This window comes from Globicephala melas, chromosome 11, assembly GCF_963455315.2.
Source record: "Globicephala melas chromosome 11, mGloMel1.2, whole genome shotgun sequence".
In the NCBI taxonomy this organism is placed as follows: domain Eukaryota; kingdom Metazoa; phylum Chordata; class Mammalia; order Artiodactyla; family Delphinidae; genus Globicephala; species Globicephala melas.
This window is the reverse complement of record NC_083324.2, coordinates 79681488-79704991: the sequence shown is the minus strand read 5'-3', so window position 1 is coordinate 79704991 and position 23504 is coordinate 79681488. Positions and strand designations below refer to the sequence as shown.

General features: G+C 44.5%; 1 pseudogene; it reads left to right on the top strand.

Moving 5' to 3' along the window:
- Positions 1 to 5338: 5338 nt before the first annotated feature.
- Positions 5339 to 6346, top strand: LOC115850765 (cysteine-rich protein 1 pseudogene; annotated as a pseudogene).
- Positions 6347 to 23504: the final 17158 nt, after the last annotated feature.

Here is a 23504-nt window from a genome sequence, read left to right as displayed (position 1 = left end):
GCAGGCAAATAAACTAAAAAAAAAAAAAAAATCAGTACAACCAAAGTAAGACATTATTTATTCCAGCGAAATCTTAAATATCCATTCAAGAAAAGTAATCACAGTCTACTAAATGCTCACTTGTGACTAGCATTTCCGTCATCATCATAAGGCAAATATTGCACAGCGAGCTAATCAAAATTACAAAACTGATAGATTTATAATTGTAAGTTATAACTATTTTGGGAAGACAGGGGTGTGTGAAAGAAAAACCAATTAACTAAAGATGATACATAAAACTGAAAGCAAAGGAGTATTAAAGGCATGCATTTTAGAGACATAGAAGAAACAATTAGAGAACCAGCTTAAGAACTAAAAGAGCTTCTCTCTGAGATTCAAGAGATGGGGGACATGGAAGATTGGGGACATCGGTCTAGATATCAAGTCTTGTAGAAGTATTTTACTTTTTAAAACTATGTGCACATATCCATTAGCTAAAAATAAAAAAGACAACCTAGTAGATGAGAGAATGGCCTTTGGCCTTAGGAATTGTTCTGTTAAGAAGAGTCACAGAAATGGAGCAGCAGTTGGAAGGAAACTGTACACAGAGTGGTGGATGTTTATGGGAGAATTTTGTTTTGATTTATTTATTTTTGTTTGATTAATTTTAATGGGAGGAATTGCAGCATGTTTGTAGGCAGGGATGAAGGAGCAATAGAGAGTGGGAAACTGATGACACAGGGGAGGATGGAGTCGGATCCTGTACCCACGCTGAGGGGCAGCCTGAGACAGGAGGGGACCATCCATCATCACTGGTGGGAAGGTGAGATACAGGTGCAGATGTGGGAATAGTGGAGAAGGAGGATGTAATTCTCACCTGAGTGCTTTTTTTTTCTGAGTTAAAAAAGAAAAGCTCATCATTAAGAACAGGGAGTGAGGGATGAGTGGAGGGGTCTGAGGGGAAAGGAGGAAATGAGAAATCGCCCTCTCAGGGGTGTGAGGGTGAGCTGACTGGGAAATGGCGTCTGCAGAGTGCAGGGTGGGGGCCACTGAGGTCTGGGCTGTTCAGCTTAGAGAAATTTCCAGCTCTTGGGCAACAACAGGAGGATGTATAAGAAACGAAAGAAAAATGCAACAAAATATCTGCAAATGTGAGGATTACATTCTTTTTACTTTGTCATTTATCACTTTCGACACTTTATTACTTGCTTTACAGTGAACATACATTATATTCTATATTATACGTTACACATATACATCATAATAAGAATTCAAAAGCTTTGCTTAAATTTTTAAAAGGAAGGCAAGTGGGCAGAAAAAGTGAAGAGCTGTGGGCACAGAGCTGGACGTGCCGGGCTCCGTGCCTGAGCTCTGGGCAGTGAACTCACACAGCCTTTTCTCCTTTTCTCAGGACCGTGTTTTCTTTGGAGGCCAAGCAGGATTTTTCCCTTCTTTTTTCAGGGTGGTCACTTATTAGGACCTTGTCACCTCTTTGATGCTTTTAAGATAGTTTTTATATTTTACATGGCATTTTCAGCTATTTTCAGTGAGCAGAATTCTCCCTACAATCCAGCCCATCTTCTCCAGTAATGGAATTTCTGTGGCAGAATAGCTCAGTTAAAAGACTTTGGGTGCCAAAGTAGAGAATGTGTTTCCTAATGCATGATCTGAAGAGGATCTGTCAGGTGTTTTACAAGTGCAAGGGATTTTAATGTAATTTTTGAAAGCATATTTACCTACACAGAAGGGGACTGAAAAGGTACTCAGGGGTATACAAAATAAATAATTCATGTTCTCCCTCTCGTCCCCCATTTGCCCAAGTCCTCTACTTGGAAACCACTGCGGTTGGCAATTTCTCATTTTCCTTCTCCCCAAATATATCTCTGCATTAATGAATACTGTTATGTCAGTAAAAGAGCTCAGGCCACAGACTGGGAGAAATTATTTGCAAATTCACATATCTGATGAAGGACTTGTTTTAGAATACACATAGAACGCTTAAACTCAATAATATGAAAACAATTTAAAAATGAAGGAAAGTCTGAACACACACCTCTTCAAGAAGATCTATCCATGGAACTGCATATGAAAAGATGCTCAACATCATATATTATTAGGAAATGTAAATTTTAAAAAATGATGTATCATCACACCTATTAGAATAGCTAGAATCCAAGAACTGGTGATACCAAGTGTTGTCTAGGATGCGGAGCGACAGAAACCCTCACTCACTGGGGCAGGAATACGAAGCAGCACAGCCCCTAGAAATGATGGTCAGCAGTTTCTTATAAAGCTGCACATAGACCCTCCATCCAGTCTACTGAGCGCTCTAGTCCTCATGCAACTCATCTGAAAACTTATATATGCACAAACCCCGGCACACCAAAGTTTATAGCAGAGCGCCCCTCAAGTGTGGGCTGCACGTAGTGACTTCCTTCTAAAGGCTGCAGTACGGAAAGTAGGGAAGTAAAAATAAAAGTTCACAAGGAGAAACCTGGGAAATGTACCTTAGCTGGGTGATGAGGTGAACTTATTACTGATTATCAAGGGGAGAGTATACACCCTTGTTGTGTGGAGAATGTCACTTCATCTCTGTCGTCTTCTTCCCCAAAATACTTTGCCCCAGTCAACCAACTGGAATAGAGGGACATTCTACAGTATCCCTGAGCAGTACTCGAAAACATCAAGGTCATCAAACATAAGGGACCTCTGAGAGACTGTCACAGCCACAGGAGCCTGAAGGAGACATGATTGGGACTTAACACAATGTGTCTTTGATAGGATCGTAGATCAGGAAAAGGAAAAACGAATGAAGTCCAAATAAATTCTGGAGTTTATTAATAATGTATCAACATTGCTTCATTAGCTGTGACAAATGTATGATGGTGATATAAGATATTACCACAGGGAGACTGAGCGTGGGATTTACAGGAACTCTCTACTAACTCTGCTACTGTTTTTGTGAATCTCAAACTACACTAAAATGAAAAAAAAAAAAAGAATATCTGCCAGAAACGAACAGGGAGTGAAATAATAATCAACTTTGAGTTTTCCAGAGTGTTTTCATCAATGAGCTGGAGAGATGGGTTGTGGAGAGGAAAGATGGAAACCTCAGACACAAGGCAGGGCTCCAGGGCTCTCCTCCCCTCTAATCCCCGCCGCATCCCCGAGCCCGACCCCAGAGCTGCTCAGGCAGCATCTTCATCCCCCGATTGCTGACCAGCCTCCAGGGCAGCCATCTCTGTCGGACTCAGACCACAGCCCATCCTCTCCCTTCACTGTGCTGAATAGGAGAGGGCGGAGTGGTGGCGCCCCCGTGTGGCCACAGTTGCTGATGACAGGCGACCTGAGCTCCCCTTTGACCCCCTTACAAAACACCTGCCCAGGGTTTCCTTGGGCTCCCAGTAGTGGGTCAGTGCTACACACAGAAGTTGGAGTTCATCCAGCGTCAAGTTCAAAGTCTGAACTGTTACTCAGAATACATGCTGACACGGACCTTTTTCTCCCCATCAAACTACCAAGGAAGGACTAAGGCCTCAGGGAGGCAGATTTCGAGGCCATTAACAGCTGGTTCCCAAGTCCAGGGTGGACCCCACAAACAGACTGGGTGTCCTCAGTCTCCAGGGGTGGGACCTTGAACCCCAAGTCCTTGTCACTTCTTGCAGCTGCTGACAGGGTTATAGACTCTTCCTCTAGGGAATCAACTCTGGAACCTCCATCCCTAGAATGGGGTAGAAGGGGGGGAGGGGGAGGGGGAGGAGATCCCCTAAGATATCTGCCTATGAAGATGGGGAGGCTCCTGGAGAAGTGAGGAGAGGAAGGAAACAGTGACATTAGGGGACGGAGGCCAACAGGAGCGGAGGGGGAGGAACGAGAAAGGAGAGGGGCAGGGCGGCTCACTCAGTGGACACGGATGCGGGGAGGGTGGGGTCTGTGTGGGGAGAGGCTCAGGGGCTTCTGGCCTGGGCGCTGGTAGAGGCTCTGTTTTTCACCTGGATGATAAGTACACAGGTGCCAGCTCTCTATTTTGCTGGTAAACTGTGCTTATGTTTTCGGTGTTTTCCTGTCCTTACAGGTATGGTATAACTCAAATACACCTGGAAGAAAGAGAAAAAAGGAGAGAGGGGAGGTGGTTAAAGGAATTCCTCTCTTCCAGAGAAATAACCTCACCCCCAGTCCTCACTCCACCCCACACACACATGGTGCTGGGGGGCAGCAGGGAGACTCAAGGAAGGGAGAGTCCATCCCAGCTCACAGCCCGGGGCTACCTGGACATCGTCTCCCTGTGAGCTAAGACAGCGGTGACCACCGTGCCAAAAAGACTGGCTAAAGACCTTTGGAAAAAGACGGGCCCAGCTGGTGGAGGTGGAGAGCAGAGGACAGGAGAGCAGAGGACAGGACATGGAGTGGAGCCTGGAGACCACAGTGGGACAAGGAGATCAGCCATGAGTCTGGGCCGGGGGTCCCCCTAACATTTCCCTGAGACACAAAAACGACCTCCCCCCTCCCCAGCCCTACAGGACCCAGGCATCCCAACACCGTACCCAAGGACACCAAGCATGGCCCCTCCTGTCCAGGCATGAAATCCGCCACCATTTGAAGCCTCAAGGGTCCTCTCCGCTCCTCCCCAGTCCCGAGAGCCCAGGACACCCCAGTGTCCTGTCTCTTCTTCCCCTCCGTGGACCTAATAATAGACAGGGACCTGCTGTCTGGATCCCTCCAGCCACTTCCCAACCTAAATTTAAAGGCCCTATGGTCCTGGACTCAGATCTAATTTCTGGCGCTGATGTTGACACAGGACTTCGGGGTCAGGGGTCAGGGGAGGCTCCCCAGGGCCCCACAGGCTGCAGCTGAGCCAGGCTTCCAGCTGAACAGAATCAGCTGATTCTGGACATAAAACTGCGACCTGGAGGAGACACATCAGCCACACGGAGGAGTGAAAAGCTGCCTTTGTCTCTCCCCCCTTCCATCCACAACCAGGAAACATCCACGACACACCACAGGTGACTCTGCCCAACACACCAGGACTCCGGAGAATGCCACCCAGTGTGCATGGAAAGGTGGGTGGACTGGGACACAGAGACGAGGCTGAACCGAGGGAAGACCAGAGGCGGAGCCTGCGATCCTGTTCTCCACCTGCGGCCACTGAGCTGGAAGCCCCAGAACACCCAGTAGCAGCCGCAACAGGACACAGGAATCCAGCCTTCCAGCCTCAGCAGTGCCCAGGGCCCCAGGTAACCAGGCAGCAGCAGAAGTGGGTCCTGGGGCCCCAGCCACCAGCCCCTGAGACGCCCATGACTTTGGCCCCTCCAGCCACCCACTGGCAGCAGCAGAGCCGGAGAACCTTACAGCTCGGGACATGGCAGAGGTGCCTGCACCACCCCAGCTACCCACGCCCCCCTCTTCCCTCGTGGTTCAGGGGATCCCGGACATGAGGGAAGAGCCCACTATCCCAGGTCACAGGCAGTGATGCCAGTGGCACAGGCAGCAACAAGGCAGCAAAATCCCTGGAGGCACAAGAAGCAATAAGAGGGCACGGGACCACACCCCTGATGGGGGTGGAAAGTGCCAACTCTCCCAAGCAGGTAACGCAGGTAGGAGAACCCCAAACCTGTGCTCTAGCGCCACCTCCTGGAAGAGAAGAGAAAAGCCTCTGCTCTCTAATTTGTTGAATGGTTAGAATGAAGCAGAAAAGTGCTCCCCACTTCATCAGTGCTGGCAGAGGAACAGCACAGCAAGCACACGAAGAACCACAGTAACACTGCATCACGAAAAGTAAAGGACAGTTCTCCAGAAACCAAACTTAAGGTCATGGAATACTGTAACATAACTGATAGAGATTTCAAAACAGCTCATGAGGAAACACCACAAGCTACAAGAAAATTCAGAAAGGCAGTATAACGAGCTCAGGAATACTATGAACGAACAGAAGGAATACTTTACCAAAGAGATTGAAACGCTAAGCAAAACTATATAATTTCAATGTACTTATGTGGTGCACTTTCTTTAAATTGATACCTAAATATTTTATCCTGATGCTATTATAAATTGAATTTAAACGTATTCATTTTCCGAGTCCCGCGCTCCGGTGTGCTCCCGCCCAGCCACCCGCCCCGGACCCAGCGCCACCGTGCCCAAGTGCCCCAAGTGTGACAAGGAGGTGTACTTGGCTGAGCGGGTGACGTCCTGGGGAAGGACTGGCATGGCCTTGCCTGAAGTGTGAGAAATGTGGAAAGACGCTGACCTCGGGGGGAGGGGACACACTGAGCATGAAGGCAAGCCCTACTGCAACCAACCCTGCTACTGGGCCATGTTCGGACCCAGAGGCTTTGGGCGCGGTGGAGCGGAGAGTCACACTTTCAAGTAAATCCAGGTTTTGGAGACCCCATCCCCGGCTGCCCCCAGGGCCGCGGCCCTCTAGGTCGATGGCGGGCCTTCTCCACAGGCACCTGGGGCTGTCCTGTAGACCCCCATGCCCTCAATAAACCCGTACACTTGGAAGAAAACAAAAGAAAACACATTCATTCATTTTCCTAATTTTATATTTCTGGCACAGAACTCTTAAAATCCTTCGAATCTCCTAAGTGATGAGAGCCACAGAGGTGTGTTTTGTTATGTTAAAGGTTGGCTTTTGGACTGAACCTAAGGATGGGGGCTGGTTACCAGGAGAAGCAACCATGTTAATAGGCAGTTGGAATTTCCGGTACCACCGTATCCCCCACGTCCTGGGGTCCGAGAGGGGCCGGAGGTTTCACCTACTGCAATGGCCCATGATGTAATCAATCGTGCCTGTTTAATGAAGCCTCATAACACCCCAAAATGATGAGGTTCAGAGAGCCTCCACGCTGGTGAATACACAGAGATTTGGGGAGAGTGTCCCAATCGGAGAGGACACGGAAGCTCCACGCCCTTCCCACACACTTGCCCTTTGTGTCTCCTCCGTCTGGCTGTTCCAGAGTTACACCCAGTAGTCTAGTAAGGAAAGTGTTCCTGTGAGTCCGTGAGCCGCTCTAGCAAATTAATCAAACCCGAGTGGGGGATCATTAGAACATCCAATCTGTAGCCAGTCGGTCAGAAACACAGGTGACAACCTGGACTCGAGATTGGCATCTTAAGGAGGGGGCGGGCGTGCAGGACTGAGCACTAAACTGTGGGGTCTGACAGTGCCCACGGTAGAGTCAGAGTTGAGTGAATGGGGTCACAGGGGAAATCCAAACATGGGAATATTGTAATCTGATGATCGCAATATTAATGGTAAGGAAAGAAGGACGGGAGGGTGGGAGAAAAAGCCTGGGTTTTGCCTGCGATCATCTGTCTCCTGCTACACAGAATGGCCAGCCTGGGAGAGATGGGAGAGCTCCAGAAAAGAGAAGGAAACAATAGTTTTACCCACTGTAATCTTACACCTTCCCCCAAGGAGCTGAAATAGACACTGTTTGATTTCACCCCTCCCTTCCTAGAGTTTTAGACAAAGCTTCAACTAAGTAATTGGTGTCGACCTGTGCAGGTGTACCGCGTCTTATTGCATTTTGAAGATACTGCATTTTTTACTAATTGAAGGTTTGTGCCAACCCTGCAGTGAGCAAGTCACCAGCGCCACTTTTCCAACAGCATTTGCTCACTTCATGTCTCTGTGTGTTGGGCTGCACCCCGCAGGCCTACAAGGCCTGTGCTTGCCCAGCTTCAAGACAGAAGAAAGGCTCGGAGTCAGCAACAGAGGCATCAGTGGTGTAATGGATGGGGAATCTTACACGTCTGAAGCAAGATCCTGGAGCGGCACCCCACCGTGTGCGGGGGGCCAGGGGGTATATTACCAGTTATAGGGGAATTGACATCAGGTGGGCTCATTAGTTACCAGGGAAACCAGTAGAGGGCACACCCCTCACATCCTCCCTGATAAGAACAATCACTAGCTAGGGCTGGGGGCAAGTATGTAGCGGGTCAGTCATGTGTAGGTGAAGGAGGCCTTGGTGGGACAGGGGATGTACAAGAGAACAGCCATCCTGAGTGGCCTGACCATACACTGTATCAGAGTTTGGTAATTCAAACAATATTTCAAACTTTTCATTATTATTATATTTATTATGCTGGTCTGTGATCAGTGATCTTTGATGTTATTATTGTAATTGTTTGAGGGCACCAGGAACCACCCCCATAGAAGACAACAAACTTATGGATAAATCTGTGTGTGTTCTGACTGCTCCACCGACCAGACGTTCCCTCATCTCTCTCCCTCTCCTCAGGCCGCCCGATTCCCTGAGACACAACAACATGGAAATTAAGCCAATTAAAAACCGTGCAATGGCTTCTAAATGATCAAGTGAAAGGAGAGTAGCATATGTTTCACTTTAAATCAAAAGCTAGAAATGATTAAGCTTAGTGAGGAAGGCATGTCAAAAGCCTAGATAGGCTGAACGCTAGGCCTCTTGCACCAAACAGTTAGGCAAGTTGTGAAAGCAAAGGAGCAGTTCTTGAAGAAAATAAATAGTGCTACTCCAGTGAGCACATGAATGGTGAGAATGCAAAACAGCCTTATCGCTGATATGGAGAAATTTTTAGTGCTCTGAATAGAAGATCAAACCACCCACAGCATTCTCTTCAGCCAAATTCCAAACCACAGCAAGGCCCTAACTCTCTTCAATTCTATGAAGGCCGAGAAGGTGAGGAGCTGCAGGAGAAAAGTTTAAAGCTAGCAGAGGTTGGTTCATGAGGTTTAAGGAAAGAAGCCGCCTCTGTAACATGGAAATGCGAGGTGAAGCAGCACTGCTGACGTAGAAGCTGCAGCAAGTTATCCAGAAGGTCTAGCTAAGACCATTATTAAGGCGGCCACACTAAATAACAAATTTTCTGTATAGATGAAACAGCCTTCTATTGGAAGAAGGTGCCATCTAGGACTTCCATAGCTAGAGAGGAGAAGTCAATACCTGGCTTCAAAACTTCAAAGGCCAGGCTGACTCTCTTGTTAGGGGCTAATGCAGCTGGTGACTTAAACTTGAAGCCAGTGCGTATTTTCCATTCCTCAAATCCCAGGCCCTTTGAGGTTTATGCTAAATCTACTCTGCCTGTGATCTGTAAATAGAACAACAAAGCCTAGATGAGAGTACATCTGTTTACAACATGGTGGACTAAAGGTTTTCAGCCCACTATTGAAACTTACTGCTCAGAAAAAGATTCCTTTCAAAATATTACTGCTCATTGATGATGCACTTGGTCACCCAAGAGCTCTGATGGAGATACACAATGAGACTTTCCCTTCTCTCCTGCTTTCACTGGTTGCTCATGGACCAATGACATGGTCTTAGGTATGTTGGGTCATGCTGATAAGGGCAACATCCCAGGCACAGCAGAAAACAAAGGTCAAGGAGACCTGGATGCTTGGACATCCTCGTGGTGCAGAGCCACCCTAGCAGCCCTGGAACTGCCTGCCTCACTGTCATGGGAGCCACACACTAGCTTCCATCCTGTGAGACCACTGTTATTTGGGTTTCTGCTGCACATACTGAATTAATACATATCGAGAGAATAGGACTTCCCAGGAGTGTGTGGCCATGGTGGTCTGTTCTGGAGATGAGCAGAGATATATTTCGTGTCACATCTGTGGGCTCTTGGGGCATTACTGTGAGTTAGAGAAAGGGAGAACTGGGCCAGAGGGGGCAGCACAGAGAGATTGGAGATTGTTACCCTCCTCATCTTTCTAGCCATGGGGTCTGGCCTAGGCAAGTGTTTGGGTCACCGGGTGTTAGATTTGGCAGTCCTTGTTTCTTCACTTCCTGTCCTCCTTGCGGACCAGACCTCCTGCTCATCCTACCTAGGACCAGAATCACTGCTGGTCACCTCCTCATCACCCTGTCTGATGACAGGGATTGTGGAGGTGGAAATCTAGAGGATTAACCCCTCAGGTAGAAAAGGAGTGCAGGGTCATTCCGCCTCAGATTCCGTGAGGAGTCTGTGCTTCCCCCAACTGGTTTGAACAGCTGACTTTTGGATAGTTGACCTTCGGTCCCTCATATCCTGTGCCCTGGTGATCATAAAATTCTATCACTTCACTGTATTCTCTTTATTACAAATGAGTCACTAGGTCCAGCTTATACTCCAAAGGTGGGAATTACACAAGTGCATGAACACCAGGAGATGGGAATCACATCTTAGAAGTATGCGCACCACAAGGGGGACTCTGGTAACCACCTGAAAGTGTGGCATCTCACAGGGCTGTGGCCAGGAGTGCAGAGATCAGAGCTGAGGTCCAAGGGATTTTGTGTTCATCCCACAGGAATACAGGACAAAATTATGATGCCAGAAAGGTAGCCCAGTCTTCTAGGTAATTTGGGGAATGGAAGAGGCAAAAGGCTAGGTAGAAATATAAAGGAGAGGAAATAAAAGGACACCCAGCAGTTCTAATAGTTAATGTTCTCACTTATTTTCTTATGTTTCTGAGAATTTGCAAAAGTCATTTTGTTTAATAGTTACATGGTTTAATAATCAGCATGACCTTAAATAACTCAGGAAATATAATGAACCGAGGGATGAGGAAATCACATGACTCAGGCCTGACAAGTCAGGTTACCACGTTGTACCACATCCACCTAGCAACAGGGACTGGTCCAAGTGTAGTCTTTCCTCTCCAGTACTTTATGTATGGTCAGTGTGAGAAAGATGTTTATCTTTCTGCTAAAGTTGTGAAAGTGGGTAATGTGAGGGGCTTAGAGATCATATTGTCTGTCTTCCCCAGGAACAGTGAAAGAGAAGAGAAATTGAGGTCTGATGACAAGTTTGAGTCTCCGGGTCCAATCATGTATCTAACTGGCCTCACCCCCGGCCTTCCCCGGTAAATCAACATGTTAAACCTCTTTTGCCAAAGCTAGATTCATTCCAGTTTTGTTAACTTGTAAGTGAAAGAGTCCTCTCACAAGAAGGCAGACTTTTCTGTGATGCTGGGTATTTAGGTAACACTCGTTCACATATTATTAAGACTTTATTTTTGTAGAGTAGTTTTAAGTGCACAGCAAGATTGAGGGGGATATACAGAGATTTCCCATATACTCCCTGCCCCCATACATGCATAGCATGCCCCATTATCAATGTCCCCTGCAGAGTGGTGCGTTTGTTACCACTGATGGACCTACATTGACACATCATCGTCACCCACAGTCCGTAGTTTATATTATGATTCACTCTTGGAACTCTACATTCTGTGGGTTTGGACAAATGTATAGGAACATTTGTCCATTATTATAGTGTCAGACAGAGTGTTTCACTACCCTAAAAATCCTCTATTTTCTGCCTACTTATTCCTCCCCTCACTCCCCAACCCCTGGCAACACATCTTTTTACTGTCTCCAGAGTTTTGCCTTTTCCACAATGTCATATGCTTGGAACCATACAGTATATAGACTTTTCAGATTGGCTTCTTTCACATGGTAGTATGCATTTAAGGTTCCTCCAAGTCTTTACAAGTCTTGCTAGTTCGTTTCTTTTTGACACTGCATAACATCCCATTGTCTGGATGTACCACAGTTTATTTATCCCTTCACCTACTGATGGATGTCTGAGTTGCTTCCAAGTTTTGACAATTATGAATAAAAGTTCTATAAATATTCATATGCAGATTTTTGTGTAGACATGTTTTTAACTCTTTTAGGTAAATATCGAGGAACACAACCGCTGGATTGTCTGCTGGATTGTCTGGTAAGAGTACATTTATTTAGTTTTGTAAAAAACTGCCAAACCGTCTTCCAAAGTAGCTGTACCATTTTGCCTTCCCACCAGCAATGAATGAGAGTTCTTGTTATTCCACATCCTCTCCAGCATTTGGTCTTCTTAGTGTTCTGGATTTTGGCCATTCCAATGCGTGCGTAGTAGTATCTCATTTTTTTAATATGCATTTCCATAATGACATAAAATGGGAACATCTTTTCATATGCTTATGTGCCATGTGTATATCTTCTTTGGTAAGGTGTCTATTAAGGTCTTTGGTACTTTTTTTGTTTTTTGGCTGCATTTGGGTCTTCGTAGCTGCGCGCAAGCTTTTCTCTAGTTGTGGCGAGCGGGGGCTACTCTTCGTTGCAGTGCGTGGGCTCCTCATTGCGGTGGCTTCTTTTGTTGTGGAGTACGGGCTCTAGGCGCATGGGCTTCAGTAGTTGTAGCACGGGGGCTCAGTAGTTGTGGCTCACAGGCTCTAGAGTGCAGGCTCAGTAGATGTGGCGCACGGGCTTAGTTGCTCCACGGCATGTGGAATCTTCCCGGCCCAGGGATTGAACCCGTGTTCTCTTCATTGGCAGGCGGATTCTTAACCACTGCACCACCAGGGAAGTCCCTTTGGCCCATTTTTAAATGAGACTGTTTTCTTATTGTTGAAGTGTAAGTGTTCTTTGCCTATTTTGAATAAGAGTTCTTTATCAGATGCGTCTTTTGCAAATTTTTCTCCCAGTCTGTGTCTTGTCTTCTCATTCTCTTGACATTGCCTTTCTGTGAGCAGATATATTTAATTTCAATGAAGTCCAGCTTATCACTTGTTTCTTTTATGGATTGTGCCTTTGGTGTTTTATCTAAAAAGTCACTGCCATACTCAAGGTAATCTACATTTCCTCCTATGTTACTTCTAGGTGTTTTACACTTTTGCATTTTACCTTTATGTCTGTGGTCCATTTTGATTTAAATTTTGTGAAGGGTGTAAGGTCTACATCTAGATTCTGTTTTTTTTTTTTTTTCGCATGTGCATGTCCAGTTGTCCCAGCCCCATTTTTCGTTTTAACATCTTTATTGGAGTATAATTGCTTTACAGTGGTGTGTTAGTTTCTGCAGTATAACAAAGTGAATCAGCTATATGTATACATATATCCCCATATCTCCTCCCTCGAGCTTACCTCTGGGCTTTCTGTCTTGTTCCGTTGATCTGTGTTTCTGTGTTTTTGCCAGTACTGTATTGTCTTGATTACTGTAGCTTTGTAGTATAGTCTGAAGTCAGGGGGTCTGATTCCTCCAGCTCCGTTTTTTCCCCTCAAGTCTGCTTTGGCTATTGGGGGTCTTTTGTGTCTCCATACAAATTTTAAGATGTTTTGTTCTAGTTCTGTAAAAAATGCCACTGGTAATTTGATAGGGATTGCATTGAATCTGTAGATTGCTTTGAGTAGTATAGTCATTTTCACAATATTGATTCTTCCAATTCAAGAACATGGTATTTCTCTCCATCTGTTGCTATCATCTTTAATTTCTTTCATCAGTGTCTTATAGTTTTCTGCATACAGCTCTTTTGTCTCCCTAGGTAGGTATATTCCTAGGTATTTTATTCTTTTTGTTGCAATTGTAAATGGGAGTGTTTCCTTAATTTCTCTTTCAGATTTTTCATCAGTATTGTATAGGAATGCAAGAGATTTCTGTGTATTAATTTTGTATCCTGTAACTTTACCAAATTCATTGATTAGCTCTAGTAGTTTTCTGGTGGCATCTTTAGGATTCTCTATGTATAGTATCCTGTCATCTGCAAACAGTGACAGTTTTACTTCTTCTTTTCCAATTTGTATTCCTTTTATTTCTTTTTCTTCTCTGATTGCCGGGGCTAGGACTTCCAAAACTATGTTGAATAATAGCGGTGAGAGTGGACATCCTTGTCTTGTTCCTGATCTTAGAGGAAATGCTTTCAGTTTTTCACCATTGAGAATGATGTTTCCTGTGGGTTTGTCGTATATGGTCTTTATTATGTTGAGGTAGGTTCCCTCTATGCCCACTTTCTGGAGAGTTTTTATCATAAATGGGTGTTGTGTTGAATTTTGTCAAAAGCTTTTTCTGCATCTATTGAGATGATCGTATGGTTATTATTCTTCAATTTGTTGATATGGTGTGTCACATTGATTGATTTCATGTATTGAAGAATCCTTGCATCCCTGGGATAAATCCCACTTATTCATGGTGTATGATCCTTTTAATGTGTTGTTGGATTCTGTTTGCTAGTATTTTGTTGAGGATTTTTGCATCTATATTCATCAGTGATATTGGTCTGTAATATTCTTTTTTTGTAGTATCTTTGTCTAGTTTTGCTATCAGGGTGATGGTGGCCTCACAGAATGAGTGTGGAAGTGCATCTTCCTCCACAGTTTTTTGGAAGAGTTTGAGAAGGATGAGTGTTAGCTCTTCTCTAAATTTTTGATAGAATTCACCTGGGAAGCCATCTGGTCCTGGGCTTTTGTTTGTTGGAAGATTTTGAATCACAGTTTCAATTTCCTTACTTGTGATTGGTCTGTTCATATTTTCTATTTCTTCCTAGTTCAGTCTTGGAAGTTTATACCTTTCTAAGAATTTGTCCATTTCTTCCAGGTTGTCCATTTTATTGGCATAGAGTTGCTTGTAGTAGTCTCCTAGGATGCTTTGTATTTCTGCAGTGTCTGTTGTAACTTCCCCTTTTTCGTATCTAATTTTATTGGAGTGAGTCCTCTCCCTCTTTTTCTTGATGAGTCTGGCTAATGGTTTATCAATTTTGTTTATCTTCTCAAAGAACCAGCTTTTAGTTTTATTGATCTTTGTTATTCTTTTATTTTTTTCTATTTCATTTATTTCTGCTCTGATCTTTATGATTCTTTCCTTCTGCTACCTTTGGGTTTTGTTTGTTCTTCTTTCTCTAGTTCCTTTAGGTGTAAGGTTAGATTATTTATTTGAGATTTTTATTGTTTCTTGAGTTAGGCTTGTATAGCTATAAACTTCCCTCTTAGAACTGCTTTTGCTGCATCCCATAGGTTTTGGATTGTCGTGTTTTCATTGTCATTTGTCTCTAGGTATTTTTTGATGTCCTCTTTGATTTCTTCAGTGATCTCTTGGTTATTTAGCGATGTAGTGTTTAGCCTCCATGTGTTTGTGTCTTTTACATTTTTTCCCCTGTAATTCATTTCTAATCTCATAGCGTTGTGGTCAGAAAAGATGCTTGATATGCTTTCAATTTTGTTAAATTTACTGAGGCTTGATTTGTGACCCAAGATGTGATCTATCCTGGAGAATGTTCCGTGAGCACTTGAGAAGAAAGTGTAATCTGCAGTTTTTGCATGGAATGTCCTATAAATATCAATTAAATCTAACTGGTCTACTGTGTAATTTAAAGCTTTTGTTTCCTTATTTATTTTCATTTTGGATGATATGTCCATTGGTGTAAGTGAGGTGTTAAAGTCCCCCACAATTATTGTTTTACTGTTGACTTCCTCTCTTACAGCTGTTAGCAGTTGCCTTATTTATTGAGGTGCTCTTATGTTGGGTGCATATATATTTATAATTGTTATATCTTCTTCTTGGATTGGTCCCTTGATCATTATGTAGTGTCCTTCCTTGTCTCTTGTAACATTCTTTATTTTAAAGTCGATTTTATCTGATATGAATATTGCTACTCCAGCTTTCTTTTGATTTCCATTTGCATGGAATATCTTTTTTCCATCCCCTCGCTTTCAGTCTGTATGTGTCCCTAGGTCTGAAGTGGGTCTCTTGTAGACAGCATATATGTGTTCTTGTTTTTGTATCCATTCAGCAAGCCTGTGTCTTTTGGTTGGAGCATTTAATCCATTCACTTTTAAGGCAATTATTGATTTGTATGTTCCTATGGCGATTATTCTTAATTTTGGGGGGTTTGTTTTTGTTGGTCCTTTTCTTCTCTTGTGTTTCCCACTTAGAGAAGTTCCTTTAGCATTTGTTGTAGAGCTGGTTTGGTGGTGCTGAATTCTCCTAGGTTTTGCTTGTCTGTAAAGCTGTTGATTTCTCCATTGAATCTGAATGAGATCCTTGCTGGGTGGTGTAATCTTGGTTGTAGGCTCTTCCCTTTCATCACTTTACATATATCATGCCACTCCCTTCTGACTTGCAGAGTTTCTGCTGAGAAATCAGCTGTTAACCTTACGGGAGTTAACTTGTATGTTATTTGTCATTTTTTCCTTGCTGCTTTCAATAATTTTTCTTTGTCTTTAATTTTTGCCCGTTTGATTACTATGTGTCTTGGCGTGTTTCTCCTTGTGTTTCTCCTACAGGAGACTCACAGCGCTTCCTGGACTTCGGTGGCTATTTCGTTTCCCATGTTAGGGAAGTTTTTGACTATAATCTCTTCAAATATTTTCTCGGGGCCTTTCTCTCTCTCTTCTCCTTCTGGGACCCCTATAATGCGAATGTTGTTGCGTTTAATATTGTCCCAGAGGTCTCTTAGGCTGTCTTCATTTCTTTTCATTCTTTTTTCTTTATTCTGTTTTGCTACAGTGAATTCCACCATTCTGTCTTCCAGGTCACTTATCCGTTCTTCTGCCTCAGTTATTCTGCTATTGATTCCTTCTAGTGTAGTTTTCATTTCCGTTATTGTATTTTTCATCTCTGTTTGTTGTTCTTTAATTCTTCTATGTCTTTGTTAAACATTTCTTGCATCTTCTCGATCTTTGCCTCCATTCTTTTTCCGAGGTCCTGGATCATGTTCACTATCATTATTCTGAATTCTTTTTCTGGAAGGTTGCCTATCTCCACTTCATTTAGTTGTTTTTCTGGGGTTTTATCTTGTTCCTTCATCTGGTACATAGCCCTCTGCCTTTTCATCTTGTCTATCTTTCTGTGAATGTGGTTTTTGTTCCACAGGCTTCAGGATTGTAGTTCTTCTTGTTTCTGCTGTCTGCCCTCTGGTGGATGAATCTGTCTAAGAGGCTTGTGCAGGTTTCCTGATGGGAGGGAGTGGTGGTGGGTAGAGCTGGGTGTTGCTCTGGTGGGCAGAGCTCAGTAAATCTTTAGTCCCCTTGACTGCTGATGGGTGGGGCTGGGTTCCCTCCCTGTTGGTTGTTGGGCCTGAGGCAACCCAACACTGGAGCCTACCTGGGCTCTTTGGTAGGGCTAATGGCAGACTCTGGGAGGGCTCATGGCAAGGAATACTTGCCAGAACTTCTGCTGCCAGTGTTCTTGTCCCCACGGTGAGCCACAGCCATCCCCTGCCTCTGCAGGAGACCCTCCAACACTAGCAGGTAGGTCGGGTTCAGTCTCTTATGGGGTCATTGCTCCTTCCCTCAGGTCCTGATACACACATCACTTTGTGTGTGCCCTGCAGGAGTGGAGTCTCTGTTTCCCCCAGTCCTGTCAAAGTCCTGCAATCAAATCCCGCTAGCCTTCAAAGTCTGTTTCTCTAGGAATTCCTCCTCCCGTTGCCAGAACCCCAGGTTGGGAAGCCTGATGTGGGGCTCAAATCCTTCATTCCAGTGGGTGGATTTCTGTGGTATAAGTGTTCTCCAGTCTGTGAGTCACCCATCCAGTGGTTATGGGATTTGATTTTGCTGTGATTGTGCCCCTCCTACCATCTTATTGTGGCTTCTCCTTTGTCTTTGGATGTGGAATATCTGTTTTGGTGAGTTCCAGTGTCTTCCTGTCAGTGATTGTCCAGCAGCTAGTTGTGATTCTGGTATTCTCAAAGAGGGAGTGAGAGCACGTCCTTCTACTCCTCCATCTTGGTTCAGGCCCTGTATGACTTCTAATCTTCCAAATTTGTTAAGTGGGGACTTCCCTGGTGGTGCAGTGGTTAAGAATCCGCCTGCCAATGCAGGGGACACGCGTTTGATCCCTGGTCTGGAAAGATCCCATATGCTGAGAAGCAAGTAAGTCCATGCGCCACAACTACTGAGCCTGCGCTCTAGAGCACGTGAGCCACAACTATTGAAGCTTGTGTGCCTAGAGCCCGTGCTCTGCAACAAGAGAAGCCACCACAATGAGAAGCCCGTGCACCACAATGAAGTGTACCCTCCGCTTGCTGCAACTAGAGAAAGCCCGTGCACAGCAAGGAAGACCCAACGCAGCCAGAAATAAAATAAATAAATTTATTAAAAAAAAAATTTGTTAACGTGTGTTTTATGGCCCAGAATGTGGTCTATCTTTGTGAATGTTTAATGTGAGCTTGAGAAGACTGTGTATTCTGCTGTTGTTGGCTGAAGTAGTCTATAGATATTGATTATATCCAGTTGATTGATAGTGTTTTGAGTTCAATTATGTCCTTACTGATTTTCTGCCTGCTTGCTCTGTCCATTTCTGAGAGAGGGATGTTGAAGTCTCCAACTAAAAGAGTGGATTCATTTATTTCTCTTATCAATTCTATCAGTTTTGACTCACATCGTTTGACCCTCTGTTGTTAGGTGCATTCACATTAAAGACTGTTATGACTTTTTGGAGAATTCACTCTTTTATCAGTATGTGATGCCTTTCTTGCTATTTCTGATAACCTTCCATGTGTTGAAGTCTGCTGTGTCTGAAATTAATATAGCTACTCTTGCTTTCATTAGACTAGTGTTAGCATGGTATATTTTTCTCTATCTAGAAGCTCTGTGCCATGAGTTGGGTTCTCCCCATCATGCTGCCAGATCAGTGTTATTCCACAAGGTAGAAGCCCAGGGCCCAGGTTCTTAGGGTGACCTCACGGTCAGAGATAGAGTGATGGGTTGCATGTGTCTTTGGGAGAATCTGAGAGGATGAATCAGAAAATTCAAATATTTTGCAACCGTCATGGGACACTCCAGCAGCACTCATGTGACCATCCTGGGAACAGACAGGACAGTTGAGTTGGGGGGAGAAAGACACCAGCCTGGACGTGGGGTCTGGGATAATCTCCTGTTCCTTGGATAGCTGTAAGTTCAGGTTGAGACAACTCAGAGTAAGAGGCTCCAGGTTTCTGGGTTGGAGAACACCACTTCTGGTCCTGACCTGTGTGGGGGCCGAGTAACTCAGAAAAGCTGGAGTCAGACCTCCAGACAGATTGAGGGTGAGGCAGAGAGCAAGGCCTGAGAGAGAGAAAGTCGCACAGAGTATAGTGCCCATTGCTGCCGCCGGGGTCAAAGGGAACTGCTAATCAGTTACTTCGGGGATTGTCTTCCCCTCCATACCTGGAGAGACTGGATGCCTTAGTTGTCCTGAGCGAAGGGCGGGCCCTCAGAGTCACTCTCTTGGCACAGAATCTGGAATCCCCAGAGGACTCTTCCTGTGGTTCTACTATCAGACATAATTTCTTTTCTTGGCTTCTTTTTTCTGACTTTTTTTCTATTTATCTCTCTAATAAGTATCTTATTAACATTAATCTTTGACTTAAGAAACATTCTAAGGAGGAACAGTTTCAACATTGTCTTGCTAGATTCTGACCCTGTTCTTTAGTAATTACTCACATTTCATCTCATAATTACTTCTAACCAAAAGCACTGCAACATCCTCTATCTACATCCTTAACCTATAAAATCTGTTCCCTTCCGTCCTGTAAGTGAAACATGGACTGCACTGTCATTGAATATAATAGTTAAAACCTTTGGCCACTCACCATATAGAAAAAATCTGTTTGCACATTGCTTTGTCCCTTCTATAGTGAGGATCTGAACATACAACGTCAGCACTCGACTTGTACTTGCTTGTATTGATAGATACAGTTATAGGAATCTTCTGTTGTTTGGTCATATTTTTTTGATAAAACATTCTTATACAACTGAGCTATCAGAGCAAGTATACCCACATCTCTTGAACCCAGCAATTTAAATAAGGGACGTTCTTCTTAGGCAACTAGCATCTGCTCCCATGTCTTCAGAATGCTAAACTACGTGAGTCTTGATGAGACCACCTCTCGTTACAGAAGCCAAAAGCACGCTTTCCTAACCTTTAATGTTGCTGGCGCACAGGCAGGCATCCTATTCTCTGGCAATCTGGTGCACTTATGCCAAATTTTTCTTTAGGAGTTACTTACATGAAGAACTACGGCCTGTTCTATCCACTAATTTCCTGAGACCATTCCCTCCTCAACTCTTCATTCTCATCTCTATGTCCAGGAGAACTATACCCATCAGCTGGGTCTATGAATCCACCAAGATAGCTGCTGCCAAACCCAGCTCTGGCTCCACCCCTGTGTGTGTTCATTACTTCTTCCTCCTCTGCTCCCCACCAGATCACACCCGCTCTCACTAGCTTGTCCTCATGTGTGGTATGTTCTGTTTAGGTTCCGCCAACCCCAACCATCCTCTCAACCCCTGCGACCCCCCCAACTGCTCCTCGCTCTCACTGCAGCGCCGACACTGACTCCCAGCTCTCTTGGGGCAGAATTTGCAAGCGGGTAGGCACACATATCCCTCCCTCTTTACACTCTACAAGCCCCAGTAACGTTTAATAAGTTTCCCTTTCTCTAAAATTAGCCAAATTTGTTTTCTGCTGCTTATACTTAAGACTACTAATTTAATATTAAGCTAAGTATCTATTTCTACCACCTCAAAACACAGCTGACATAAGACTGAACTTCAGGTCAAAGTGACTTCCAAAAACTCATATACACTTGAACCTCACATGGCTTCCACTCCCCCCTTATTAATGCAAAAATTATCAGAGCATAGCAGAAAGAAATAAACCAATTCCCACTCCAGATAGCTCAAGTCTCATAATGTATCAATGGTAAGCAGGTATGAGTTGCAAAACATTTACTGTTTCCTCAGCTGCTTAGAAGGATGGCAGGAGAAATTATGTGACAGAAAAGGTGCTCTAGAAATGGATATGGTTGTTGTAATCAATTCCTATTCGTGGCAGGGGCTGCAGTCCTATGATATAGTCACTCGTTCTCATACCTTTATCTCAGTGGCAGGTGAAGAACCAAATGAAAGGCAACTGAAGAGAAAAATTAATAATTAACACGCATTTTAATAAGTACTTTAAAGACATTTCAACCATTCCCTTGTAGACAAAGCAGATCAAGTGTTACTACTCCCATTTTAGAGACAAAGCGGTGAGGACAAGAGAGTCCTGACTACCGTAAGGCTCCAGTCATCTAAGCGCATTCAGAAACCCAGCAGGACCACCCAGCTGAGGCAGCGAGTTGGGAATGAGCTAAAGGAGCAGAGGATCAATGCAAACACCCAGGGCTGTGCCCAGGAGGTCTCCTCTCAGGGTCTCAGCGTAAGTCTGGATCTCATGCAGTCAAGCCACAGGAAAGGTGAAATTCTCCCAGTGAAGGAAGATGAGAATTCATAGGGAAACTCTTGAGTTCTGGCATTGGTAAAGGTTACCTTCCCACCATCATAATCCAGAGCAGCTCCAGTCAGCCTTGGACAGTAGGACAGGATCTGGCAAGGCTCAGGGCCGGTGCATATATAGACCCCAGCTGAAGACAGCTGCAGAGTCCAGAACCCCTCCTCGGGGGTGAAGCTGAGAAACTCTCTTCTCACCATTGACCCTCCTGCCGCCCTCAGCAGGCAGAATTCTGGCCACATTCCAATGTCCTGCGACCATTCCCCTCCAACTGCTCCTTCTCACCTCTATATCCAGGAGAGCTAGACCCATCAGGGATGCCTAGAAATCCACCAAGATAGCCACTGCCAAACACACCTCTGCTTCCACCCCCGTATTTCACTGCTTCTTCTTCCTCCCCTGCTCCCCACCAGATCCTGTCCACTGTCACTTCCTGATGCACTTTGCCCCGCATGAAGCCCTTACTGCCCAGCACACCAGGCTCCGGATCAAATCGCTGACCATGCTGCTATGTGTTCATCCACAAGCCAGTGAATATCATGCTCTTCCCATTTGGAAACACTGAGAGGTAGCCTTTGGCTGTCTGGGAATTCAGGATGATCCTCACTGTGGGGACAAGGGGACAAAGGTGTGGCATCACAAAAGACAGCAAATGAGATTTATCCCATAGGTTCTGGGGCCTTTATGACAATGGGGGTGGACTCCTCAGTGGAGCAGGCCGGAAACTGCTTGTGACCTTGTGCTCATACTATTAGCAACCATATCTGGAAAATGAAGAGAACACAGAAAATTCAAGGGCACAGGCAGTGTGATGAGACTTGAGAGGGCAAAATGGTAAGGACTGAGATCACTGCAGCTGCACAAATCTGGGGAAAGGTTTGTGGGTTTGAAATCTGAATTCTCAAGATAAAGAATTTGGATACATTAGTCACACGAAGACCTTCCTCTTTAAAACGAAAGAGCTGACCCATAAGTAATGGAGCTTCATAGGAAAGCTGCAATTAGCAAACTTCAGCCACTGTCCCCTCCAGATGCTCACTTGTTTTATATTCCAGATCCCTCAACAATTTTCCTGGAATAAAAGTACCAAAGGACAGTAAGCAATTCTGACACCACATCTTCTAGGTCAAATTCTCTTACTGTTGGCTAATATAATTTTAGAAGGTGACAAAGCACCGTGAAAACTCAAGTGAAATAGAGAAATCAATTCAGGAGACACCCAGAGCTGTCCAGTCTAAAGTGGTTCATGTAAGTATCCTGGCGAACATCTGCTGAACCCACCTGGCGCTTCATTAAAGAGTACCTTCGGGCATATTCCCTGTTTTTAAACTAAGCCCTAAACTTCTAGTCCTAGACAATACTATTTCTCTCCACTCTCAAAGATACCTCTTTTAGATTCATTCTCCCAGTACTCTTTAAATTAAAAAAAAATTTTATTTTTCGGTACACGGGCCTCTCACTGTTGTGGCCTCTCCCATTGCGGAGCACAGGCTCCAGACGTGCAGGCTCAGGAGCCATGGCTCACGGGTCCAGCCGCTCTGCGGCATGTGGGATCTTCCCGGACCAGGGTACAAGCCTGTGTCCCCTGCATCGGCAGGCGGACTCTCAACCACTGCGCCACCAGGGAAGCCCCTAAATATACATCTTTTAAAGCTTTAAAGTTAAAATTAAGGAAGTGCTGGGCAGAGATGTGTAAGCTAAATACGAAATGAAAGAAATCTGAGGTCTTGATCTTAGTTTCGAACAGGATTGTATTCAAAGCAAAAAATTATTAAGTGAGACTACAGAGGGTGTTTCATGTTACTAAGAAAATTATAATCCACAATTAAGATATAACTCTCCCTAAAGGTCATACAGAAAAAATGTATTAAAATATAACAAGCAAAAACTATAAGAATACAAGTAAAATGGGCAAAAACTCATTGCTAATAGGAATCTTTGAGTGATTTCTTCTAGTCCATAACATATCAAGAAGTCAAAAAATAAGTGTCAATACAAAATACCTAAATAACAAAACTACTAAGAAAAACTTCATGGAGATATAGCAAATCCTGTTCCAAGAACACAGAGAATGTACCTTCTTTTCAAATGTTTGGAACTGTCCAAAAGTTTACAACGTACAATACAGAAAGCCTCAATAAGTGGAGAGTGGTAGAAATGGCAAAAAACTTGTCTGGTCACAAGATTTAAAAACTATGAAACATAAAACTATTAGAAAAAACCCTGCACACCACTGACAGGAAAAAAAAAAAAAAAAAAGAGGGAGAAGAATCCTTGAAGAGGATCTTATCCTGGAGGAGAATGTTGGACAGAGTTCTCACCTCCGTGTCTTGGACCTGGCTGTCTAGTGCTCGTTCCCTTCACCCGCTGCCTATAGGACGGTCCCTGCCTCGTGCTGGTTGGCAGCCAAACCATCAGGAGTTATGGTGTCTTGATCTTTGGAGTCGATGCTACTCAGCAAGCCCCTGCCTGAGCCCTCCCTGCTTTGTCTACCACAGAGCCTCCAGAGCACAGACGACACACCATCCCAGCCCTGACAGAGATGTCACCCTGAGATC